The sequence below is a fragment of the Tiliqua scincoides genome, chromosome 2 (assembly GCF_035046505.1).
Source record: "Tiliqua scincoides isolate rTilSci1 chromosome 2, rTilSci1.hap2, whole genome shotgun sequence".
NCBI lineage: Eukaryota > Metazoa > Chordata > Lepidosauria > Squamata > Scincidae > Tiliqua > Tiliqua scincoides.
This window is the reverse complement of record NC_089822.1, coordinates 199,841,775-199,869,356: the sequence shown is the minus strand read 5'-3', so window position 1 is coordinate 199,869,356 and position 27,582 is coordinate 199,841,775. Positions and strand designations below refer to the sequence as shown.

At 44.1% G+C, this 27,582-nt stretch overlaps 1 protein-coding gene and 1 long non-coding RNA gene across 4 annotated transcripts in view; one reads left to right on the top strand and one right to left on the bottom strand.

Annotated features, from left to right (window-relative positions):
- Positions 1–16,278, top strand: part of LOC136641407 (uncharacterized) — a 33,891-nt gene extending 17,613 nt beyond the window's left edge. The window contains exons 2-4 of the long non-coding RNA XR_010793866.1: positions 2,346–2,404; positions 12,988–13,050; positions 15,776–16,278. This is a non-coding gene — a long non-coding RNA (uncharacterized lncRNA). The remainder of the gene's footprint in view (positions 1–2,345; positions 2,405–12,987; positions 13,051–15,775) is intronic.
- Positions 1–27,582, bottom strand: part of CPLX2 (complexin 2) — a 147,020-nt gene that overhangs the window by 94,170 nt on the left and 25,268 nt on the right. The window contains exon 2 of one of the 3 annotated variants that reach the window (XM_066617166.1): positions 12,970–13,030. The exons of the other annotated variants lie outside the window; for them this stretch is intronic. The gene's annotated coding sequence lies outside the window, so the exon portion shown is untranslated. The remainder of the gene's footprint in view (positions 1–12,969; positions 13,031–27,582) is intronic. 3 annotated transcript variants of the gene reach the window in all.

Here is a 27,582-nt window from a genome sequence, read left to right as displayed (position 1 = left end):
ACTACACTAAACAGTGACTAGTTTAGGCACTGTAAGCTAAAATACAAGGTGGCTGCACCATAAGGTGAGAATTTCTGCTATGACTGAACAACTGTTTCTTCCAAATCCACTTCCTTTCAGAAGTGCCTTGTTATTCTCTAGCCTTTATGATCCAAGGGTATTTCATTTCTGAAATCTGGCCCTGTTCCACCTAGTGCTTGAGATGTGTGACATTTGTGGGATGGTTTTTCAAACCAGTCCTTCTCTAGCCTGCATGAACTGCAGGTGCTCCCTCTCTTTCCAACATTTTGCTTGCCTTGCTGGGTTAAGTAGCAATAAATGAAGGATGTTTTTTCCAAGTGTGCTTCTCTTTGCAAAGGGCACATAAATACCTGTTTTGAAAGCATATTTGTTGCACTAAATGCAGTGGTAGAGAGGCTTTGTGTGTGCACTAGGGGTAGGCAATCATTATTAAGGCAGCCCAGAATACTTAGAGAAGCACTGAGAGTCACATAGCATTTTAAAGGAGCTGGAGGTAAAAATCTTCCCCCCTTCTCTTTCTTTGCATAACTGGACTCCATTTCAAGAACATTTCAGTGTCTCATCAACATGCTGTCAGCTCTGCTGGGAATAGGGGTGCCAAAAGTTGGGGAACAAAGCAGCCGCGGACCCCCACAGCCCTGCGCCTGGGGCAAAGCTCCACGATGGAGCCCCTCTGCGGGCTATCATTGCCCCCCCCCCCCGTGCAGAAATCCACTACCCCCTACTCACCAGAGGCTCACAGAGCCTTGCACAACCTCTAGCTACAACAGGGAAAACCTCTGTGAGGTTCCCAATGCTTTAAACTGTGCCTCCAGGAAACAGGAAGCACAGTTTCCGCCCCTTGGGAGCCCCAGAGAGGCTTCCATAGGGTCCTATCAGCTGGTGCCTGGGGCTTTTGTCCCAGAGAAGTCTATGGGAGGTATGGAACTGGGACAGAGTGATAAAAGGCACCTTCATGAAAAGAACACTGTCACTTCATTAATGGTTGTCATTAACTTGTGCTTTTAATCAGTGCATTAAGTAAACTCAAAACCAACATGAGGAAAGTTCTTATTTGAATTTGCTTGCAAATTTTTTAAAATTTATATTTTAATTTAATTTGTTCAAATTTCTCAGTTATGTATACTATTGAATTCATGGGTCCTTTAAAAAAAAATGGGTAGCATCTGGAATTTAACTTTGACCTTTTTAATGTTAAACATAATTAAATTTTGCTTCCAAAATTCAGATTTGAAGGACACTTAAAAAAAAATGTTACTCTTAACAATATTCAATTTTAAGAAGAGTTAACAAAATGGGTAGCATTTAGAGTTGCTTGCTTTGGAGTCTGGAGGAAGATATATTCTGAATGATTGCCAGATTCAGAAAATCAGCACAAGAGGTTAGGCCCTGACGGGCTCCTTATGTTATAGGGAGGTAAGAACCTTCTCTTTATGTGTTCACTGTCTGTCTTAAGCAGACTTTGCCAAACTCTTTCCATGGTGGGAAGTCTTGTGAACTGCCTCCACATCTAGACCTCATGCATCCATGATGCCCACTGCCCATTATGGGGGTGTGTGTGTGTGTGTTCAGTACTTATGTCAATGTTCTTATGAATAGACTGCTTTTTGACAAATGTTCACAAAGCAGTTTACATAGCAAAACAAATGAGTTCCACCTCAGATGTTAGATGAAAATGGGAAGCAGGGTGAGCCATTAATGTTTTCCTCTCTCCCCACTCCTGGCAATTTGTAAATCTGAAGTTGCTCTTCAGCTGCATCAAAAAGGGCAAAGTGATGTGGGGGGGGGGAGTCAAGATTTTAGGAAAACAGTGCTCTGCAGACTGGTATGTATTTAGCAAGGGGACAATCATTTTCTGTTTGCCCCTCTATAAAAGTCTTGAGGCTCATTTCATTCGTTCATAGTAGCTGCAAAATGTTAATATGGAAGCATGTGCCTCTTGGTCCCTTGGTGTTTGAATGAAAATGTGTGACAGCCCCCTTGCTCTTCAAATGACCTCCGTGCTCTGCATGCACACTGCTTGCTGTAAGAGGGAATCATTGCAGCAAACTAATCTCAGTACCTAGCCAAGCATGGGGAGGAGGGTCTCTCTCCCTTTCCCTCTGTCAAAGCAATCATTGACTTTCATCTTCTGCTGCCTTTTGTTTACATAATCTCCATCATAAAAGAAGGCTATAATGGAGTCTTCTCTTTGTCCTTTACTCAAATAATATAGGGTGTTATCGGATTCAGGTTTTGCCTTCACAATACTGTGATGTGTGCAGTGGGTGTTTATATTGGTTCCGTGTGCAAATGTGGAGAAATGTGTATTGCTTTTATTGCAGAATCAGGATCTTGGAACTCCTAACCATGTGTGTAGAGGAAAATGTACAAATCATCAAGTGTAAGTATGTCCACCTCATAGTTCCACTATAATTCCATTTTTCCGATTACACAGGCCAACACACATTTTGCTTCCTTAAATGTTACACCAATTCCTGGGTATATTTGGGGTGCCAATTCTTTAGTGAATGGTTCAAGCAGCTTCCTCATGAGGAAGCCTACACCATGGCTTCCTCATGAGGAAGCTGCTTGAATCATTCACTAATGAGGCTATACTGTATCTCGAAAACTAGACGTGATAGGGCAAAACGGATGCCATTTTTGGAATCGGCATCCCAAATTCATATCAAACCACCATAAAGTTTGGGAAAAACGTTTCTGACCCTCAATTCTAGAAAAGTTGGAATTTTGCTGGAAAAAGCAAGGATATATTCTTTTGCACCGCACCCTAGGATATCCCTGCACTCCAAGAAGGAATTAATCCATGAGGTCTGCAGAGCCCATTCTGAACCCATAAAGACGCATATCAATATGAAATAGCACATTCAGCCCCTCAAATTACAACTGCTTATATGGTCTGTCATCATACCATAAGACAATAATACAGGATGCATGTAAGACCACCCCTATGATGGGGAAAAGAACAATGAGACAATTGTCCAAAATGTGCCAACATTTAAAAAAATAAAAAAGCTGTCGAGCAGGGCTCATGTCAGTCCTACCCACTTTTGGACATGAAAAAGTTGCCTGCAGTAGCAAAAAAAAGTATCTCTAAAATGGCACCACACACACCCACACATACAGCTTGCATGCATGCACCATAGAATCATAGAGTTGGAATCATGGACCACAAGGTCATCTAGTCCAACATCTTGACTGTAGCAGGAGATCCTCTAGAACAGCATTTCCCAACCTAGGGGTCACGTCTCCCCATGGTAGGTTTCTGCATTTGCTTTTGGGACACTACCCCCTTAAGAAGGGTAGCAACCTGACCAGGGACCCATAGGTGCCGTTAGTATGGTATTTCCATGTTTTGCTGCTGCCACCAAACACAGGTAAGTAAAAAAGGTATAGTGCCTGACCGAAGGTTGGGAACTGCTGTTCTAGAGCATTTCCAGCAGGTGCCTGTGGAGTCTGCTTGAATATCTCCAGTGAGGGAGAATCCTGCATGCATCACTTCCACATGAACAGGCAGGCTTGCAGATATTGTGGCAGACACGAGTGAGTATGTTTCAGAAAGCATGTGGAATCTTCCTTGAGCAGAAGACGGTTTTAAGGATCACCCTGATACATGGTTGCACTCCTAGATCTTAATGGGCTGGAAGGTACATATCATTTTGATACTAAGCAATTTGGGACTTCAAAAGTAATCAAAAGCACTTTGAATCATGCCTCAAAATACATTGGTAGCCAATGCATGATCATTTACATGATCCAGTATGTTCTCCATGTGATTCCACTCACTCTGATTGAATCAACCCGGTGATGAATTGGCCAATTTACATTCTTGGTTAATTTGTTCCTGGTTAAATTATATTGTGGTCGTGGTATTAATTTCCTCTTTTACACTCACTGGGTAGTGGGTACTTTCATTCCATTGCTGGAAGTGCAATGCTGCTAAATAGTATCACTGAGCTGATAGGGATGAGTCATTTCAAGCTAGATCATCTGCCACCAGCAGTCCTCTGATTGTGCCCTAAAATTGCTTTTTGGTTCAGTGAGCAGACACCATGTGCCTCCTCAATTGCCACTTTCCTAGTTTGTTTAGAGGTAGAAATATGGCAGATTCTGTATCTGCTCTGCAGTGGTAGATGGATCAGCAGGGACAGGGCCCAGGGGACTCGGACAAAAAATTGAACTGTAGAGATTGCCTGTTCTCAATCTAGGAAATGTGGTTATGGATAAAATAAAAACTTCAACTAACACAAATGTTTGTCTCATTTACAACATGATAAACACAATCTTATGTACTGTAATATGTTGGTTTTCTATGCAGGTCTATAATGTTATAACACAAAGCAGTTTCAATTGGAGGTCACCTGTATGTGTGTGAGCCTCAAGTTTCCTTTGTGTGTGTGTGTGTGTGTTAGCTCAGCTTGGTTTTTTTGGGGTGTGAGAGAACTAGAGATATACGGTATTTGTTTTATTTATTTTGTTTTATTTCTACATTATCTTTCATGATTGTTTTATGTACTATGGCTTCATCTCTTTCTGCATACTCCACTGAGCAGTTAACCAGATTTACAGTATTGGCAACCTTCAGTCTCGAAAGACTATGGTATCGCGCTCTGAAAGGTGGTTCTGGCACAGCGTCTAGTGTGGCTGAAAAGGCCAATCCGGGAGTGACAATCCCTTCCACACCGGGAGCAAGTGCAGTCTGTCCCTGGTCTGTCTCCCTGGCTATGGGCCTTCCTTCTTTGCCTCTTTGCCTCAGACTGTTGGCCAAGTGTCTCTTCAAACTGGGAAAGGCCATGCTGCACAGCCTGCCTCCAAGCGGGCCGCTCAGAGGCCAGGGTTTCCCACTTGTTGAGGTCCATCCCTAAGGCCTTCAGATCCCTCTTGCAGATGTCCTTGTATCGCAGCTGTGGTCTACCTGTAGGGCGCTTTCCTTGCACGAGTTCTCCATAGAGGAGATCCTTTGGGATCCGGCCATCATCCATTCTCACGACATGACCAAGCCAACGCAGGCGTCTCTGTTTCAGCAGTGAATACATGCTGGGGATTCCAGCACGTTCCAGGACTGTGTTGTTTGGAACTTTGTCCTGCCAGGTGATGCCGAGGATGCGTCGGAGGCAGCGCATGTGGAAAGCGCTCAGTTTCCTCTCCTGTTGTGAGCGGAGAGTCCATGACTCGCTGCAGTACAGAAGTGTACTCAGGACGCAAGCTCTGTAGACCTGGATCTTGGTATGTTCCGTCAGCTTCTTGTTGGACCAGACTCTCTTTGTGAGTCTGGAAAACGTGGTAGCTGCTTTACCGATGCGCTTGTTTAGCTCGGTATCGAGAGAATGAGTGTCGGAGATCGTTGAGCCAAGGTACACAAAGTCATGGACAACCTCCAGTTCATGCTCAGAGATTGTAATGCAGGGAGGTGAGTCCACATCCTGAACCATGACCTGTGTTTTCTTCAGGCTGATTGTCAGTCCAAAATCTTGGCAGGCCTTGCTAAAACGATCCATGAGCTGATGGAGATCTTTGGCAGAGTGGGTAGTGACAGCTGCATCGTCGGCAAAGAGGAAGTCACGCAGACATTTCAGCTGGACTTTGGATTTTGCTCTCAGTCTGGAGAGGTTGAAGAGCTTTCCGTCTGATCTGGTCCGGAGATAGATGCCTTCTGTTGCAGTTCCAAAGGCCTGCTTCAGCAGGACAGCGAAGAAAATCCCAAACAAGGTTGGTGCAAGAACACAGCCCTGCTTCACTCCGCTTCGGATGTCAAAAGGGTCTGATGTGGAGCCATCGAAGACAACAGTGCCCTTCATGTCCTTGTGGAAAGATCTGATGATGCTGAGGAGCCTGGGTGGACATCCAATCTTGGGGAGAATCTTGAAGAGGCCGTCTCTGCTGACCAGGTCGAAAGCCTTTGTGAGATCTATGAAGGCTATAAAGAGTGGCTGTCGTTGTTCCCTGCATTTCTCCTGCAGTTGTCTAAGGGAGAATACCATATCAGTGGTGGACCTGTTGGCTCGGAATCCACACTGCGATTCTGGATAGACGCTCTCTGCAAGTACCTGGAGCCTCTTTAGTACAACTCGGGCAAACAGCTTTCCTACAACGCTAAGGAGAGAGATGCCGCGGTAGTTGTTGCAGTCACCCCTGTCACCTTTGTTCTTGTACAGCGTGATGATGTTTGCATCCCTCATGTCTTGAGGTACTCCACCTTCTCTCCAGCAGAGACAGAGGATTTCATGCAGCTCAGTGACGATGATCTCTTTGCAGCATTTTAGGACTTCAGCAGGGATGCTGTCTTTTCCAGGTGCCTTGCCAAAGGCAAGGGAGTCCAGGGCCACGTGAAGTTCTTCTAGGGTTGGTTCACTGTCAAGCTCCTCCAGCACAGGCAGGCACTCAATGTTGTTCAGTGCTTCTTCGGTGACTACATTTTCTCTGGAATATAGCTCAGAGTAGTGCTGCACCCAGCGTTCCATCTGCTGCGCCCGATCCTGGATGACCTCGCCTGTGGCAGACTTCAGAGGGGCAATTTTCTTCTGTGTTGGACCTAGGGCCTGCTTGATACCATCATACATCCCCTTGATGTTGCCCGTGTCAGCTGCTATCTGTATCTCGGAACAGAGCTGGAGCCAGTAGTCGTTAGCACATCTCCTGGCAGTCTGTTGGACTTTGCTGCGAGCAGTTCGGAGGACCTGCAGGTTGCGCTCACTGGGACAGGCTTTGTATGCTGCTTGAGCTCTCCTCTTTTCCTCAATGACTGGTGTCAACTCCTCAGAGTGGGCTTCAAACCAGTCTGCCGCCTTGTTGGTCTTTTTGCCGAATATGGACAAGGCGGTGTTGTAAATGGTATTCTTGAAATGTTCCCATCTGTTGGATGCGTTTGCGAGCCGGAGTCCCTTAGGCAGTTCATGGCTGAACACAGTCACGTTCTGGCAACTCCTGCGACGCCGCTGGAACCAACCGTATTGGCTTCTGCCTTTCCATTGGACCATTCCAGCGACGTGGAGAGGGGGGATTTGCTGCATGGGTAACAGCCTATCCTCCATACCTTCTTTACCCAGGCTTCGCGCACTGGAGAGGACACTCCAACTTCGCCATACGGCGTCGGCACAACACGGGAAGCAGCAGTTTACCGGTTATAAGTCTTTGCTCGATTGGCGTAGAGCATGACGCCAGGGGCTGCTTCCGACGGTGGGAGAGATCATTGCATCTCATTGGGCAGCTACCGCCCGCCTTAAGCTGGGCAGTCCCCAGCCAGTAAGGTGTTGCCTCGCCACGGTCCGTTAACCTCATGGGGTGCGTGGGGTTTAGGGTGAAAACCGACAAGCGGATCGACAACTCTGCACCATGCAACAGAAAACAGAAAACTACTGCCCTAAAGCTGGGCACCTGGAACGTTAGGACAATGACACCTGGCTTCTCTGATGACCTGCAAGAAATAGACGACGCACGCAAAACAGCTGTCATCGACATGGAGCTGAGCAGACTGCAGATGGACATCGTCGCCCTTCAAGAGACTAGGCTGCCAGATTCCGGATCTGTCAAGGAGAGAAATTTCTCATTTTTCTGGCAGGGAAAACCACCAAACGAAACCAGGGAACATGGCGTTGGCTTTGCGGTCAGAAATACCCTGCTGAAATCCATCATCCCACCTACTGTGGGAAGTGAAAGAATTTTGTCCCTGCAGCTCCAGTCATCAGCAGGACCTATCACTCTCATCAGTGCTTATGCACCGACTCTGTCGTCTCCAGCAGAAGCCAAGGACAAATTCTATGATGACCTGGCCACCACTGTCAAGAAAATCCCTGTAAAAGAGCCATTGTTCATCCTCGGCGATTTCAATGCTAGAGTTGGTGCTGATAACAGTTCATGGCCCACTTGCTTAGGTCAGTTTGGCACTGGGAGGATGAACGAAAATGGCCAACGCCTGCTAGAGTTTTGCTGTCATCACGGTCTCTGTGTCAGCAACACGTTCTTCAACACAAAGCCCCAACATAGAGTCTCTTGGAGACACCCAAGATCAAAGCACTGGCACCAGCTCGACCTGATCCTCACCAGACGCTCCAGCCTTCCCAGCATCAAGATCACACGCAGTTATCATGGTGCTGCCTGCGACACTGACCACTCCCTGGTGTGCAGCAGAGTGAAACTGCAAACAAAGCAACTGTATCACACGAAAAAGGAAGGAAGACCTCGCATTGATACCAGCAAGACCCGGGATCAGAGAAAAGTGGAGGAATTTGCACAAGCGCTTGAGGAATCTCTTCCAGGCCCGGCCGACGCAAACGCATAACCAGATTTACATGTCTGCATTTGAATGTGGAGGACCAGGACAAGCTAGGAATTCTGCTGGTGTTTAGCCTACCCTGTGGTTCAACAATCTCCTGAGCTGATCTTGAGATGGTCTCTGGAACTACTCAGGAGTTTAGCTTCCATGACAGAATGAAAATGATCTGGTGGTGAAAGAAAGATATTATTCTCTTGTCATGGACAGATTGAATCAGATTTAGATATCTAGCATCTTTCCAATTTTGCAGGGGTTAGGGGACTTATTAGGAAGGTTTACCTTGGAGATGGATGAATCTGAATGATTTTCTGATGACTCTGAGTCTGGGGGATTCTTTTGCAAGGATGTGTGGCAGTTCTGTTGACACCCTGTTGTGGAATACAGAAATGACTCCAGCTGTAGACACTATTCCAGCATCTGTAGATTTCATTTAGCTTCCTGGTTTTTCTTGGAGCTGGAGCAATGAAATGGGATTGTTGACAGAGGAAATATCATGATGAGTCCAAAGAAATGCAGCCCATTTTTGAATCTGGGTCATGGAAGTGAAAAAACTGCCCTCTGCCACTATTACGTTCACCCAGTGTTGTCCAGATGAGCTTTTCTGAGTGGTTAAGGATATTTTGCCAAATTTTGCAGAAATGCCAATCCAGGAGAGTCCTCCTGTTTTGTTTTTTAAACAATCCATAATTACAAAGGAGGGCAGGATTGTGGTTTGACATGTTCTGTTGCCTCCTGGTCTAGCTACCTGCTTCCACCTGCCTGCTGGAGCAGCAGGGCTCATACTTTGTTCCATGAAAAGTGTGGGTGGGTAGCAGGTGATCACTGATGGGACCAAAGGTGGAGCAGGATGCAATCCCTGTTTTGGCTAGGAGAATTCTCTGGTTTCTGACCTAGCAGTCCTAAATTTAACTCACTTTCAACAGAAACATGTTCCTATCAGACCTTACAAACCTAACCTCCACATAGGAGGTTAAATGGACTGTACTAAGGCACAAAGGTCACAATCCTAACCAGGTCTACTCAGAAGTAAGTCCTATTTTGTTCAAAGGGGCTTACTCTCAGGAAAGTGTGGTTAGGATTGTAGCTTTAGCAATGGCTGCTCTGTTCTATATTCACCACCTTTCCCACCTCATCATCACATCACCTGCATACTTTCAACAGAGCATCAAGTTTTGTGACTCACATCTGTCATCCTGTGTGATTGAGCTGCTTCCTTCAACTCTCCCTAGTGGGAACTTCTGCAGGCAATTAAAGCTTTGTTTGTTAAGGCTGGGGTTTGTGGCTTTGTATGTACGAGATATCATATTGACAAAGGCATAGAGAGGGAATGTGTCTAATGCTTGGAGTGGCAGATTGAGAGGCAACTGAGTGCTTTTAGGAGTATTTTCAGACAATGTCATATTTTCCCTGGGGTTGTCAACCACAATGAGGAAAATGTGCGCTTTGTGCTCAATTATACCTTTCTTTTTCCACTGTGAATATACATTCTAGAAAATCTCTGTGAATCTTCTACCTCAAGGAAACCACTGATGTGAGTTCTGTGCATCTGAATTCCTCCTTCCATGCAAATGATCATGGAGAAGTGGCCAAATCTGGCAAATTTATTTTAATTTAGGGCGTAAATTAAATGGGCGTAAACTGGCCTGCCTGTTCCAGCGTAAGGATTGCACTGTTAAATAACATTTTTCATTCTGTTCCTGGGAAGGATGCAAATTGTAATGTGCATTTGTTCTAGATCAGTAGAAATGTCTATAGTAGCAAATTATAACCTCATTGTCCTGAGGCTCAAAAATTGTCAAACAGCTCTTTGGTGCTCGGTCTTTGAAATTCCTTCCTGATCCTGGCCCTAATATCCTTTCAGCACCAGGCAAAGGTGTTATCATATCTCTAGGCATTTTAAAATTCTGGTTGGCCATGAATTTACTTGGCTGTTGTGCTTTTATGACTGCTGTGCTACTGTTTTAATGTTGTGACCTAATGCTGTAATTTTAATTTTCAGCACTTTTAATGAAGAGCAGGATACACATTGTCTAAATAAATAGGCAAACAAAAAAATGCATACTTGCTTGGCAGTGAGCCCCACTGATCACTGTAGGATTCCAAAGAAACATGCGTAGAACAGCACTGGAATTAAGTTTAGGGTATACTCTGTGTGAAAAGCGACCTAGAGACAAAGGTAACCCTAATTCTGCATTAAGAAAAATGGAATTCTGCAGCTGTAATATTTTACATAATGTTTTCTTTTCCTACCCCTCATGATGAGGGATAAAGAGTTATGCAAGCAATACAGCCCTATTCCTTGACAACTAGAAATCCCTTCACTGTTTTTTGAGATTATTAGACTTGTAATGCCTTAACTGCTAGACATTTCACGGCTCAGGGAAGAGAGTTGTTTTGCTTTTTAAAAAAGTTGTAATTTCCAGAAGGCCGAATACTGTGTCCAGTACTAATTTCTGTCACAGAAACATGCACTATACATAGTCCCAAATAAGAGCCGAGCTACATGTTATGCAAAATCATGCAGTGAACCCCTTCTTGAACTGTATCACTTTAGACCAGTGGTTCTTAAACGTCTCTGGAGCTCTTTACACTCCTAAAAGGAGTCTCAAAGAGACCCACTGGTGCATGCAGAGTTTTGGGGAGCCCCAGAGTGCCAGCACATACACAGTATGGTGCAGAGTCAAACCCAATGCAGAATAGATGGCAAAGAGCCAGAACAGGAGAGGAATGTGGTAGGAGAACCATGAAGAGCAGAGACAGGAGATAGAGAGACAGGTTCTAGTTTAGTCCTTTCACTTAGATAGGTTAATCCTATTGAGAGCATTCCAGGAAAACATCAAGTGCTATGCATGGATTTGTTTATTTTATTTTAAAGAATACAGATGCTTGCTGCAGGCTCACAATTTACCAGGGACAAAAATTTAGGAAAGGGTATATGAATCAAGGATAGGGGAAAAGAAAAGGCATGATCAGGGAGTTAAATGCTAAAAAAGAGGTCAGACTTTAGTTCTCCAAATGTAAAGACAGATGGAGATGTCAGTATTGGAGGAGACAGGGCACTACACAGGAGCAGAACAGGGCATGTGAAAGGCTGAATTTAGGAGATGGAAAATTTCACAAACTATGGGTCAGGACCCACTTAGGTGGGTTGCAAGTCAGTTTCAGGTCACTAGTCAATTTCAGGTTGGTCCCCATTCATTTCAATGTGTATTTTATTTTTCATACATTAGACTTGATGCTACCATGGCATTTCACTACATTTGGGGAAATGTTATAGGTCTGTTAATATACTATGTATATAGTAGTTTTTAACAATGATAGTCAATGTGGCTTAGTCCTGCATAAGTGTGGATACGATTACAGCCTTTGGGATGTTTGGGGAATTTTTTTAACAGATCAGCAACTGCTTGGGAGGGTAGGAAGGTTCTGTTATATTTTAAATAAAATTTTTAAACTTATTGTACAACTTTTAATTTACTTATCTATTTCATTTGAATTGATTTTGTCTTATGGGGGAGTGTTAAAATTTTCCTCTTTGATGATGTCATGTCTGGCCATGACATCACTTCCAGGTTAATTACATCACTTCAGGTGGGTTCCAACAGATTGTCATTCTGAAAAATGGGTCCCAGTGCTAAAACGTTTGAGAACCACTGTTCTAACACAAAGAAGTGTTCAAATATGTGATCCCTTCTTGGTTATAGTCTGAAGCAGCAGAATCCCAAAAATGCTCCACCATATTATTTTGCTTCATGTGAAGATTGGCCTACGTTCTTTTATCTACTGGAAATGGTCACCATTTCCCCAAACCTGTATATTCTGTTTGGGAGACAGAATTCGTCATCAGCCACTGCAAGACATATGACTAGCTGCTGTCTGGTTTTATTCTGACTCTTGTTGCCTGTCCTGGAAATCCTAGAGGTAACTGGATTCAGTACTGTCTACACTCATGGTTAATGGTGTTCTGCGAAGAGAGGCTTCTGTATGAATACGACTATTACGTATTATTTCTTTCTTTCCCACTGTTCTGCACACGCAGTGCTCAGAGATGCTTGCAACAATATAAAAGACAGTATAATAATTACAAAAACAACACATCAAAACCAGAACAAATGCGAAAACAATAAAATCTACTGCAGCAATCAATATAAACTCCATTTATAAAATGGCAGTAAAATTACATTCAATAGCTGGCAATCCAAAGCTATCCCTTGCCCTGTTCTGTTGGGCAGACATTTACACTGGACTCCTTGGATAGCACAGGGAAACCAAACCAAACAGGAAACAGTTCCTTGGATGGTGTTTGGCTGCAGAATGTAATAGTAGAAACGCTACGAAGCTGATTCGAAAGGAGCCCTGGAGGGCAATGTGTAGGAGTTTCTTGCTGCTTCAAACCTGAGGCTGGCAAGAAATATATCTCTCTCATACAGAAAACGCCTCCACACTGGCCAACTGGAGGCTGCTGGATGAATTAGTTTCTGCTGGTGTTCAGGACACATGGGCGAGTACTCTGAGCTTGCGTGGGCAGGAGCTGTGTGAATGGTTGGTGTGTGTGTTAGATGTGAGAAATGAGCTTGGAGTGGAGATGATTTTTAAAAGGCAAACAACACACTAAATGAGGCCATTTCATATGTGGTTAGACTAAAAAACGTCAGAATCATGATTCAAACCTTTACCTGCATTGTTCCTTACAGGTGGAAAGAAGACTTCTCAGAAGCTTGTGCAAAATGTTAGAAGCTTCAAAATAAAGAACAAAGGTAACACTTTAATTACTGCAAAGTTGGTCTGAACGCATCTTTTTTGCATTGTACTGGTTGGAGTGAGACTTGAAGAAAACAACAGGTTCTCTAATAGCCCAATCCTATCTAACCCTCCCTCCACCAATGCAGCTGCACCACTGGAGCGCATGCTGCATCCTGCATGGGGGCAGTCCTGGAGGTCTCCTCCAGGTAAGCCTCCAATGCTGTGATGAGTCCAATTGGACCTGTATCAGCACTTTCGGTGGCTGATGGATCAAGGTTGGGAAGGGGGAGAGGATATTGGTGGTGCTGCCGCTGCCGAGACCACCCCATTTTTGGCCTTGACACACACCCACTTCCTGCCCCAGTCCTCTAAACCCACCTCTCTTCTGCCCCCTATGCTGACTTACTGGCATTGGGGTTTCTTCGGAGGGTGCGGGTACGTGGCTGCAGAAGCTTGCAGTAGCAGCCCAGCTATGCAGAATGACAGATTGCCTTTTGTGGCTTCCATAAAGCACACTGCACTGCCAGAACTCAGATTCTTAGCAGCGTAGTAGGCCCATAGGATTGGGACCTAAGTTTCTAGCTTGTAAAAGAAAAGCTGGGTATGGTGAGCATCTGTTGGTTAATGGTTATGTTGTTAACAATATACTTCCTCATTAAACCATATACCTTTTTTCCAACTATTTTAAAGTATTGTTGATCTGAATAGCACACACACCATTTAAAAATGTTTGTCAAAAGGCAGATAGTACTCTTGACGCACGAGGAAAAAGAGGCAACACTGAGAGAGGATCCCGCATTCAACCTGTAAGGCACAAATATGGGCAAGGCAAGTTACAAAGCTGGGTTCATATGAATCTACTGTGAACTGTCAAGGATGTTAAAATTGCCTTTGCTGTAAGATGTAAAGCTCTTGTGCATTCTTTTCCCATTCGTATTTCAGCTGATGTAAAATATGCCCAGGGTACATCATTCAACACCTTAGGGGCAAACTAAATGTGCATTTAAACAACTGAATTTGGTCCAGGGGTTTTTCTTTTTTTTATAGTGCAGCTGGGTAGAAATCTGAAATGGGGTGAAACAGTTGTGGTGGGATAGGAGATCCAGGATAATCTTGGCAGGATGGAAAACTGGGCAAATGCAAACAAAATGTACTTCAAAAGGGATAAATGAAAAGTTCTGATTTGGGTAGGAAAATTAGAAGTATATACATAAGATTGGGGATACTTGCCTGAATAGTGGTACGTGTGAAAAAGATCTAGTTTTAGTGGCTGATAAGCTAAACATAAGCTGGCAGTGAGATGCGGCAACAAGGCTAATGCAATTGTAGACTGCATCAACAGAAGTATAGTTATCAAGATTGAGAGAAGTAATGGTACTGTAGTAATTCTACTGTAGTCAGACCACACCTGGAATACTATATCCAGTTCTGGGCACCACAGTTTAAGGGGGATATTGACAATCTGGAGTGGGTCCAGAGGAGATGACTATAGGCCAGATAGCCTAACGTTTGTTCCTGATAAGATGGTGGAAAGATAAAATCTTAAAACACATTGACAAACATGCTTTGCTAAGGGAGAATCAGCATGGCTTCTGTCTTGCCTCACGAACCTTTCAGAATTGTTTGAAACAGTCAACAGGTATGTGGATGTAGGAGAACTTGTGGATATTATATATCTGGACTTTCATTTGATACAGTCCCTCACCAAAGGCTGCTGAGGAAACTCTACAGCCAGGGAATTAAAGGGCAGGTCCTCTCATGGATTAGAAACTTGTTGAGGACCAGGAAGGAGAGAGTGGGTGTCAATGAGCAATTTTCACAATGGAGAGAGGTGAAAAGTGCTGTGCTCCAGATGCAAGGGAGAGCATCAGGATGCAGGTCTCTTGTTCTCTTGTGTGCTCCCTGAGGCATCTGGTGGGCCACTGTGAGATACAGGAAGCTGGACTAGATGGGCCTATGGTCTAATCCAGTGGGGCTGTTCTTATGTTCTTATGATCTGTCCTGGAACCGGTGCTTTTCAACCTGTTCATAAATGACCTAGAGACAGGGTTGAGCAGCTAGGTGGCTATGTTTGTGGACAACACCAAACTTTTCCAAGAGGTAAAGACTCGCCCGGCACTAGGGCCCGCAAATGTGCCTTACGGCATGTTTGTGACAGTGCGCGCCAGTGGTAAGCTGGCGCACATGTTCAGGATTGGACAGTATGTCCTGTGAAGATTGGTTTAAACGAGTTGGACTCATTTAGTCTGGAGAAGAGGCAGTTCAGAGGGGACATAACTATCTAAAAATATCTGAAGGGCTATCATGTGGAAGATGGAGTGGACTTGTTTTCAGTTGCTCTAGACCAGGAGTGCCCAAACACCGGCCCTGGGGCCACTTACAGCCCTCAAGGACTCCCAATCCAGCCCTTAAGGAGGCTCCAGTCTCCAATGAGCCTCTGGCCCTCTGGAGACTTGCTGGAGCCCACACTGGCCTGATGCAACTGCTCTCAGCATGATGGCCAACTGTTCAACCTCTCGCGTGAGCTGTGGGACGAGTGCTCCTTCCACTGCTTGCTGTTTCACATCTGTGATGCAGCAGTGGCAGCAAAGGAAAGGCCGGCCTTGCTTTGTGCAATGCCTTTCATATGCCTTGAGCTATTGCAAGACCTGCATTCATTCATATGTCCATCTCTAATATATTCATTTATGTAAATTTATTCAAATTTGAAATGTAAATTAATTCTTTTTTCCCCCCCAGCTCCTGACACGGTGTCAGAGAGATGATGTGGCCCTCCTGCTGAAAAGTTTGGACACCCCTGCTCTAGACCAAGGATGAGCAGAACAAATAGGCTGAAATCACAAGGGAGATTTTGATTAAACATTAGGAAGAACTTGTTGGCACTCTAAACCATTCAGCAGTAGAACAGTCTGACTTGAAATGTGATTGGAGTCTCCATCCTTGGAAGCAGAGGCTGTATGTAGGGATTTTGTAACTGAGGACATCCTGCAGTGGCAGTGGGTTGGACCTGATGATCTTGTAGGTCTCTCCCAACTTATGATTCAATGAAATCAAGAACTGAAAGTATGGATTTTTAATTAGCTTCCTCTGAAACTTGTATCCAGCAATCGTCATGCATCTTGGGATTCAGTGCATAAGTACAAGTAATGAGAATGGAACTGAGAGCACAAAAGCTGTGCCTAGCTAAGCTCTAATAACTTCTGTTCATTTTAATGGGGCACATACAGGAGAAGTCTCTGGTGGATTGGGTCCTGTGCCATTAAGATGACATTCTGAGAAATAAATGCTTTGTCTGTTTTCATTAGTCAAGAGAGACTAACGTTATCTTCATTAAACATCTTCAAAATGTCACTGGCACTAAGATATGGTAGGGTTGATTTTAGTTGGTTAATTTACTGATTAAATGATTAAAAGCAAGACAATTAATTGACTAGCAAAGCCTTAATTGGTCAATAGGCCCAAAGCACCTTAGGGAAGCAGTGCTTGAATGTTTCATTATCAGAGTAGCTGTTGCTTTTATTTCTTTTCCCCCTTACCAGCAGAATCCATTATGTCTCCTAGTGAGTTCCATGCCATTTGGGTTGGGAAGCCATGCATCAGAGGCTTAATCCAGTCTATTGTGGACACACTCCCAATGCACAAAGGAATCACCACAGGGCACAACAGAGTCCAGTCCTCTCTCCTGCTAACTCAGTGTGCATGGAATTCTGCATACCAGATCATCACTGGGAACAAGAGGTGGTGTGCGCCCTCCGTCCATGACTAGCCCTCCCCATGCTGCTTGATCAAGGTCCCAGTCCATAGTTATAGCTCTCCATGCCAACTTGGTCTCTGACACAAGTGGTCTCCTTTTGTTCTCAAACAGGGCAGCAGATGAACTGAAGGGAAACTCATCCTGCTCCCAGGAGAAAAATGAGAGGGATTCTGCACAGAAAGAACTCTGCTACAAACAAAGCAATTTTGCTACCATTCCAGTTATAAGGGAAGCAATACTGACAGGGGATCAAACAAAACCATATTGTCTCCGAGGTGTACTAGGCCTTCCTCTTCATCAAAAATCGAGAGGAATCTATCCCTTTATCACGTGCTTTTCACCATGTGACCTAATCCCAAATATCAATGACTTGTATAGGGAAAAACTGAGTTCATGCAAGAACATCCATTCATCCGTCAACACAAGCTAATAAGATGCAGCTGTCATCAAAAGTGTGTTTGTAGGTACATAGAAGTGCTCTACCTTCTCCCCTTCCAGGCTTCTCATACAACCCAGAGACCTCGATATCCTATGCAGGTGCGCACACCTTGAAATAAACATTCACATATGCCCTACCTACACCTGGTTGTCACACGCATGGATGACACATCAATAGTGAGACTTATTTTGGAACAACAAAGCACTCCACTAGGCAAAGAGGCCCAGGAGGGTAGCAGCTCCCTGATGGGAGCCCTTGAGAAGACAGAGGCATTTTCTGATACTAATTACTGGGCTGTCATCTAAGCTCACAAGCTCCTACTTTGTGAGGACTGCAGGGAGATGATGAGGTCTATTTTGGCTTTGCATACCCTGATGTTTGGATGGAAGGGGATATGATTTCATCACGTTCGTCAGGTAATGCTGCCCAGAGGACCAGATTTAGCAGCCAGGGAAATGGGTGAGAAAGAATTTTGTTCTCTATAGAATTTGAGAGGGCAGAACTGGCTAGTCCAGGAATCAAAGCAGTACAGAAACTGTCCCAAGTCTATTGATCATGTCAAATACTTTTCAGATTCATGTCTCACAAGCACTGGAGAAGGTTTAACATTCTCTCCCTCCATTTCATGCACAAACAACATATTAGACCTGACTGCATTTTTACATAAGAGTGACTAAATAGCACTCCTATTCCCTGATACCCTACCAATGCAGTCTCATTCTAGAACCTCATCTTTCATAGTAAAAAGAGAAAATTGGAACTAGCTTCTTAAAGAAGTATGCTAAAAATCCATATGTTATTACTGAAATTCCTCTGGATCAGTATTTCCCTGTTAAAATGTTATAGCGACATTCAGCTTGGATTGGAAACCATCTAACAGGATAGTTTTGAGTCCCAGAAGTCTCCTCCAGGTAAGAGAAGATTGTTCCCTTGCCCCAGAAGCCTCCACTACCCTGATGGGTCTCTTCAGATCTATGCCAGCAATTTTTCTGAACTAAGTCCAAGTAGACTTGGAAAAGTGGCCAGGGAGGGGGATAAGATATTGACATCCTCACTGTTTATCCCTAATTCTAGATTGAATTACAAAACACTGGTTCCGACACAGTTCCTTGGGGAATCTACTCCTCATTTCCCTCCATGGTGAAAGTTGCCCACTCTCTTCTTCCTGTTCTTTGTATTGTATTGGCAACATTCAGTCTCAAAAGACTATGGTATCGCGCTCTGAAAGGTGGTTCTGGCACAGCGTCTAGTGTGGCTGAAAAGGCACTAACCTATAAAAGGACCAGCTCTCTTTTCTATGACTGTTAAATGACACCATGATCAGGGATCTTGATCATTTACGAAGGAGTCAGGTAGCACAACTAAATGCACCATCTGGAGAATAGAGTGGTCTTTAAGAATGCAGAGGTAGACCATTCTCGCTGTAGGATAATGGAAAAGTAGGCAACAACTACAATATGATAACACTAATCTACTTTGGGGTTAATCCTGCAGAATCCCATTTTGCCTAAATCAGAGACATCATATCACTTAACTTTCTCACCCACATCACAACAATAAATAGGAAAATGAGCAAAATCTTAGTACTGCAGTTGTAGAACTAGATCAATGCCAGGACCTGACTTCTAGTGGTGACTAGCAACTGTTGCTGTATAATATGAAAGAATCAAGCAGCTTGGAATAGGATCTGTTCTCTGGGAATTGGTCTCCAGGGCAGTAAAATCCAGGGACTAGTTACATATTACATGCACAGTATTTCCTTTCAAGAATCCATTAATATATTTTGGTGTCCTGGAAAGAAGACCACAATCGTCTCTCTCTCTCTCTCTCTCTCTCTCTCTCTCTCTCTCATCAGAGAGAGAGAGAGAGAGAGAGATTTATTGCTTCAAGAAATAACCTTTGTATATAGAATATATCTATTATGGAAAACATCACTCATCAGCTTAAAATGTCCATGAACAAGGCAGAAATGTCTGATCATAACATGTAACATAATCATATGCGTATTTCAGTTTGGTAGGCCTTGAAAATGACCTGAACACCAAGCTTCTGAAATAACCAATGATAAGCCCATATCTGTTAAAGGTTGGAGAATATGAAATCAGAAGGAAGGAGCACTTGTTTACCCAGTTCTATAGTAATGTTGTCCATACAGTGTTCTCTATCTCATGAATACTGGTATAATAACAATAGCCTGTTATTTCCTTCTTTAGTGACTTATTTTCTATTTTAATTTTATTTTAATAGTATGCTTATAATGAAATAGTTTAGTTTATATTTAGTTTATATTGCAGTTTATATTGCAAAATTGCATAGTTTATATTGCAAAAATGGCTCAATATGATGTTGAGCTACATTTGGCTCTCCAATGGTATGAGCAGGAATTCCAACTACCCTTATTGCCTTCCTCCATTCTGGAAGCCTTGGCTTGCTCCTTCTCAGGAAGATACAGCTGCCAGCTCTCTCCCCCCATCTGCCCTGAATTGCCCAATATTCCATGTCTGTGCAGTTGGTCTCCAGCTGATCTCGTGAGAGACTGACAATCCAGAGTAAACTGAAAGGTGCTACTGCTGCCTCTGCAACCACAGGACTTGTGATCCAGTACCATATGTGCAATCTGCCCATCATCCTGCACCTCCTGGGAAGTCCTCATGGTGGCCTCGGATCCAAGCCTGAACCCAACAGCTGGTGATCCCAGACACGTGACAAGATATTTTTTTTTAAAAAAAAATGCTATAGAAGCGTTCAACCACCTGCTTGCAGCATTTGTTTGCTCATGCACACACACCTTGTTCGGTAGAGACAGTTGCTAATGAGTGCATTGCTCAGAGCAACACAAGATGTTCTGTATACCATGTTTGAGAAGAGTACCTTAAACAGGAAGACCATAGCTTCGCAAACAGAGGAGCAGTTTTATTGTGTTCCCAGAAAAGTGTCCCTTCAATGTCCACTATGAACTGATGACAGAGGACCTCATGCTATAGTTATCTGTGTAATAGGGCTTTTAGCAAATTGGGGCCTGCGCAGGAGTTTCTTTGAAAATGCCTGTATTGCTCTAGGCACTGTGCGCCCTACAATCATAATGTAGGGGCTGCTATCTTATCACCAGAGAATAAAGTCTGGGTTTCTTGATGCAGTACAACTTAAGAAAACAGTATCTGAAGCAACACAAATGCTTTCCAAGCAAGAAGAAATTCAGGGTCAGCAAAATTGGGTGGATAATTGTGGGATACTATGTGTACCATCTCTGTACCATCTCTATCTCTATCATCTCTATATGTATGTTACTAGAAAATGTATTTGGAATTTGAGATGTGGAGCTGCATAGCAAGGCTTGACGCAGGGTCTCACTTGTTTCTTTTGATACTTTTCCTGAAATAAAGCAAGCACCCCTTGATATCACTGGGGCAGGATTGTCACTTGCCTCCCCATCCTAACCTATTTTCTCTTCTAAGAAAAGCTGGAGCACTGGTGGTATATTATTTCAATTGACAGACACTTGTTCCCCTCTAGAATGAATATACAAAATATGTACAAAGAATTACAAATACATTTTGTGCATTTTATATATTAAAATGTGTTCTATGCTCCAAAATATATTTTACTTTTGCTTAAGAGTTGTGTGTTCTGCTCTGGGTGTTCATCTTTCACCAAAACATTTCCAGCTCCTTGTGAACATGCTAGTAGGTTCAGAAAACCAGCTAACGGCCCAGTCCTATCCAACTTTCAAGCACTGATGCAGCCAAACCAACAGGGTGCACTCTGCATTCTGTGGTGGCAGGGGCAGTCATGGAGGCCTCCTCAAGGTTGGGAGGACTTGTTCCCTTACCTTGGGCCTGCATTGTGGTTGTATCAGTGTTGGAAAGTTGGTTAGGATTGAAAAGTTTGGGTGACAGCAGCAAGAGAGCTGCTAGGTCATTCATGAGTGTGTCAAATTAACCCAGAGCAATTTAAAAGTGACAAGCATGTAGGTCACCCAGCATAAGTCTCTGTCTTTGCAAAAGCAGGAGAAACATGTACAGAAATGTGTTAGTGCAGCAGTTCTCAAACTTTTTGGTCTTTTGAGTCCTTTATATCCCTAAAATGAGTCTCAGGGATCCCCACTGGCACATGTGCAGGGTCTTAGGGAACCCCAGAGTTCCAGCACATGCATGGAGGAGTAGAGAGTCAAGCCCAATGTCAAATACTGGTGAAGAGCTGGAACAGGATGGGGATGAGGTAGGAGAGCCATGAACAGGGGACATGGGAAGGTTAGGCAAACAATCTGGGCAAGCGGCAGATGACGGTCACTATGGTGTGCTTGTAGAGACAATGAAGGCAATCTCAGAAAGATCCAGAGCTCTGAAGAGCACACTGTGAGAAAACTGTGCTAGTAACATGAGCTTCCTGTTTCACTTCTGAGGGTAAAGGTGCAAAGTGGCTCTCAGGTTGCCAAATTCTTTGATCGATGGCATATTTGTGACTTGCAGAGGCACAGAATTCACATAGTGTAGTTTTGCCTACTGAGAGAAAGTGAATTTAGTAGTGAATTGCTGAGAAGTGCACGGCCCAAACAAGCTTTTTGGAATACTGCAGCAGGAGAGGCCATCCTGAGCAGAGTTTCTGTACCAGGTTCCTGTTACTGATGTATGTATTCCCTCAAATACTATTCATAGGCAGGCACTGTTTATCAATTATTGATTTCGTGTCCCAACTGACTGCTTGGCTGATTCATGCTCGGGGTGGGGAACAATGAGTTTGTGGAAGGTATTCTCCAGTTCCTGGGACAGCAGTTGTAGTTGTAGTTGTAGCACACTTAGGCTGAAAGGTTAGGCACAATTACCAGTCTGATTCCAGATTAGGACAATAAAAGATTGTTTCAGTGACTATGTTTCAGTCTTAGCAGGTGATTCATCAGAGGCACACTGAGAGAAATGTAGCACTAAAAGAAGCAGAGGCAGCATAATTGACTCTAACAGAGATTTTCTGGAGTGACATCACAGCCAGAGCCAGGTTTGAGGTATGTTTGGAGAAGGCACTGTTCTTGTCAGGTGTCTGTGGAGTCCATTAATCATAGATGCCTGTCCCTGGCAGTTTTGGAAGCTCCTTGGCAGCTGAGAGGCACATGGGTCATTTTTCTTGGGCACATACCTTCTTCTAGCTGCTACAATTGGCAGAGAAAGGCTGTGCAGGGCTGGCAAGCCAGGAAAAAAAGGGGCCAGAATAGTTCTTGCTGGAGTGTGTGTGTGTGTGTGAGTGAGTGTGTGTGTGTGTGTGTGTGTGTGTGTGTGTGTGTGTGTGTGTGTGTGTGTGTGTGTGTGTGTGTGAGAGAGAGAGAGAGAGAGAGAGAGACTGACTAGAAGGAAGAGAGCAGTCAAAAAGTTTGAGCATTGGTAATACATGGTGGTGATAGCTTAATTTTTAGCTTTCAGGAGACATTGTAGACAGGATCAGTGATAATGAAAAGTTGTCTGCAGGTATGCATCTAGCTTCTTGTGAAGCAGCTGGGATGTTTTGTTAAATTCCACATTTTCTGCAGCCAAAATGTCTGCACAAGGAATTTTTTCAGCAACATTACTTTCAGGTGACTTTCTCACATGATCAAAGGGATCCTATATTACCAGAGCAGCATGCGAAAGAGACACATTGCAACAGCTCCCACACTTCTGAGGTAATATAGGCTTAGGTCTTAAAAGCACAACATGGCACAAGCAGATGCTCTCTGAAGCATACAGTACTAAGCAATTTCGAAACTCCTGATTGCTTTGCTAGCCTGGTGGAATGAGATGGCTTCCCTGCCAGAAGAACCTTTCTCGAATTCTTTAATGAAGAAGATATTAATTATTTAGGGCATGTTCCTAAGGTTGTAGCTCAGTGGAAAAGGACCTGCTCAATCTGTGGCATCTCCTGGTAGGGCTTGGAAAGTCTGGAACCTTGGAGAGCTGCACAGAGCTCATTGGACCAATGGCTATACTAAGACAACTTCCTTGATTTTTCAGTGATCTCTAACTAGAGCAGAGAACAGCTTCTATTCCTCAAATGTAAATGGCAAGAACTTGTGGAGAGGGGCACTGGTGGTCCTGGTAGTTTTCTCAGCAGGGGCCATTCTTCCCAATCGCTGCACACCCGACCTGGAAGTAACTGTGGTGATGTCATTGTCACTGCAATTACTTCCATGCTGCCACCTCCTCTGTTCCCCCTTTGAAAAAAATGTGTGTGTGTGGGGGGGGGGGGGGGGGAGATGCAGCCCAGGTTCCAATACAGCCTTCCATGCTGCTGCTAGTGGCACGGAAGGCTCCATTGGAGTTTTTTTGTGCTGTTGGAAGCAGTGCTCAGGAGGAAAGCACCGCCCGCTTCCTGGATTTGGTGCTTGCTTCCTGGGCACTGCTTCCAGCAGCACCCAAAAACTCTGATGGAGCCTTTCATGCTGCTTATCGGTGGCGCAAAAGGCACCATTGGAGCTTGAAGCAACACATGCCTCCTCCAAAATCAGAGGAGGTAAGCAACGCTTCTGGCCAGCTACCTAGCCATTCTGAGGGCCGCCCTCTTCTACTCCTCTTTCTTTAGAGGGGAGGAGAGGAGGACAGCCCTCAGACCTGGTCGGCAACTGCACAGAGAGTGGCTACAGGAGCGCAGTAACTGTTGGCACGGTTCCTTGCTGATCTGAGGGTTGCCCTCTTCTCCTCCCCTTTAAAGACAGGGCAGGAGAAGAGAGCAGCCCTCAGATTGGCGTGGAACTGTGCCAACAGTGGCTGTGCTCCTTTTGGTGCAGTTCCTGATTACAAAAAAACCAGTGGCAAGGGGGAGTGGATCATGGTGCCACCCCTCAAGCACCTGGTGACTGGGCATTTGCACCCCTTGCCCCCCCACGGGTATGCCACTGGAGAGGGGAGGCATTCTTTCCTCATAAAGCTGCCCAGACACAAACAATTTCAAAGACATTATTGATTTGCATATACTGCTAGTATAGACAGCAGACTGAAATGTAACAACCTGGACAGAGTAGTTGCATGGATGAGATTACATGTGAATAAAGCTTCCAACTCAGTTCTGAAGGGGAATTTGTATTATGTACACTGAGACACATAAAAATCCTGTATGATCCCCCAACACTCCTTTCTCTAGGCACACTTTACCACTTTCTCCTCTTTCTGATCACAGTTTAGAAGAGCAGTAGGTAACTAAAAACCCAATCCAGTGTAACTCCCTATGCAGCGATATAGTGGCACCAGTGTGGCATCTGCTGCATCCTGTGGGGGAGTTTTGGCCTCTGGAGGCTCCCTCAAGGCAAGATAACATTTGTTCCCTTGCCCTGGGGTAAGCCCCTGCTGGCTTGGTGGGTCTACTCAGATCTGAGGCAGCAGTATTGCTGGCACAAGTCCACGTGGACCTGTGAAGGTGGATCAAGCTCGAGGGGTTTTTTTATTCAACCGATGTTGCTACTGCCGAATTCTCCCCCTTCCTGGTCATGATCTGCCCTCCTTCTTGCCACCATCACCATCCTATTCCACCCATCCTCTATGTGTACTTACTGGGGGCAGGGGTGGAAGCCGCTGATATGCAGAGCAAGCGACTCGCTGCTTGTGGTGGTGGCCTGTCTGTGCACTCCAGTGTGTCGCCTATTGTGACAGCTGGAAAGCACCTAGGGCCACCATAATGCTTGTTCTGGCAGTGCTAGGCTCAAATAGGATTGGGCTGTTAGTCTGCCATCCTGTGCACGCCTTTAGGGGAGTAAGTCCCATTAATCACAATGGGGCTTACTTTTGACATGCATAGGATTGTGCTGTATGGGGGGGGAAGCATAGGGTCTGCCTCAAATTTAAAAGTCCATACAATTCAGGTGGCACCTCTAATAGCTTAGCCCTGTGCAAATTTACCTTGAAGTTGACTTACTATGTTCAGTGGGGTTTACTTAAGATGGCAATGCACAACCCTAAGGATCACAATATATTCTATTTCAGTGGTTCTCAAACTTTTTAGCACCAGAACCCACATTTTAGAATGATAATTCTGTCAGGACCCACCAGAAGTGATGTCATTAACCTGGAAGCTGATCTGTTTAAAAAATTCCCCAAACATCCCATAGTAAACTGGGGTGCATGCAAACCGGGGTGCACGATTTCAAAATATGTGGATGCATTTTTCCTTTATTTGCCTTTTTTGCACTCACAAAATCTTATAAACTCTTTAAGAAATGGTTTTCTGGATATACTGAAATACGCTTATAAAATAAGATAGTAATTGTCCTACCAGGCTGCTCTGTGGGTAGCCTTCACACACATTAAAACAGAATTAATCATATAAACCTTTTCTTTAAATACATGCAATCTATTATTTAAAACTTTAAATGGGTAGGAAATTCACAAACTCTTTTGCTTGGTTGTTTTTCTGATTATTCCTATGGAGGGAACAGTTCGACATTTCAACACCTGCTGTTCTTAAAAGTTTCAATCTTCCTGTTCCCAATTGTCTGCTTTGCTATTTTTTTTTTTTTCAAAAAGGTGTAAAAATAATAGATAATCACCACCTTTGGAAAATCACTGAGCAAAATAGTACTTTTAAACACCCCACGGACAATGCAAAACTGATGTGGGATGATGTTAGGAAATGTGAAGGAAGAGGAATGGCTCCTGGCTAGCAGTCTTTTGCTGTATAGTCTCAGGACAAGATGCGTTAGGATTAGTCAATTTGATAGGGTAGGTGCCTAGTGACACTTTCAAAATGGGCAAAGCAGAGTCATGTGTCAATGTTCTTTAATTTTTAAACTTTGTGAATTTTGTGCTGGTGCCAAATTGACAAGTGCAGAGTGCACAAAGAATGCCCCCCCCATTCCCCCCTTACCCTTTGTGATACAGCAACAAAGAGCCTGGGAACTTCATATTTGGGAGAATTAAATTCAGTTGTTTAAAAAACCTGTCTATTAGTAAGATGATCTTAGGTGCTTCAGCAGGTGAAACATTGAAATATCTTTGCCTCATTGTCCTCTCCAACACCTGCTCACAAGCAATAAAGGATGCTAATTGCCACAAAGACCCTCTGCTGCCTGTATGCAATTTCTTTTTACGCTCGCTTGACCCACTGAATTCCTCTAACTACTCCTTTGGGTCTCTTCTTCAGCTGTCCTCATAAGACTGGAGTAATAGCCTAAGTACCTAGTTATGTTCATAGGCAGGGCATTTTTGAAAAAAGGTGCAGCATCCTAAGGCCGCAATCCTATGCACATGTACCTAAGAGGAAGCCCCACTGAATCCAGTGGGATTTACGTCTGAATAAACATGCAGTGGTTTGCACTGTCAGGGAGCTTAAACACAATCAGGCTATTTTATAATGGAATAAAAATCAGTTAACAGTTCCATGTTTATTTAGAAGTACTATAAGCCCCACTGTATTCATGGTTGTATTCATGGTCCCCCTATGTACAACTGAAACAAATTGTAAATAGATATAACTGTATTTTTCTTATCCATCCATGTTATTTTTGCCTCCTCTCTGCCCATTTCTAAATTTAGATTGCATGCTGCTAGGGCAGGGATCTTTTTTTGTGCATGCTTGTGAATTTGGGGTGCTGTGGCTTCCTAAAGACTGCCAGCCACCCTAAATTCAGGAGGCATTTCCCTAGGATGCTTTTCTGAGGTTCTTTGAAACACCATTCCCAAAAAATCACCTGTGCAGGTTGTGAATTGCACTGTCTTTGTATCTGGAACAAAAAACCTCCTTGTCAAGCCTCCTGCTGAGATATGCATGCGTCCACCAACTGGTCAGCCAAGCCCAAATGTCTAGGTCAGGGGGTGGTGTAGAATAACCCAGTGATTTCTCATCCAGTGGGATGACCCTATGACATCATCAAGCCTAACTGCCCAATCCTATGCATGTCTTCTCAGAAGTAAGTCCCACTATAGTCAAAGGGGCTTACTTTCAGGTAAGTGAGGATAGGACTGCAGCCCAAGTTTCTAAAGGTCAAGCACAAGGATGCTTGGGTGTGTTCTAGCTTGGATTCCTTAGAGAAAGCATCTGTGGGTGGGCAAGACCTCACCGCTTCCTGAAGATCAAAAGTGTGTGATGGAGACTTTAGATTGATCTTGGATCAGCCTGAATCTGAATCTTGGATTAAATGCAGATGGACAAACAGTGAAATGACTTTCACTTAGATTACTTCAGGAAGAATTTTTTGCTTTTAGTGTTTGCTATATCTGCCTGTCTGTTTTTCCTAAGATTCACACCTGGGTACTGTCAACACCCAAGCTGCTTTCCTAGGCTGCTTGCTTTAGTCTTTCCTCCTTCCAATTAACATGCCTCCCCCATTTTTTATTTCTCCTTTCTTTTGGGTTTTAATCATTATATTTTGACTACATGCCTGCATAGTTCATGTTCGCT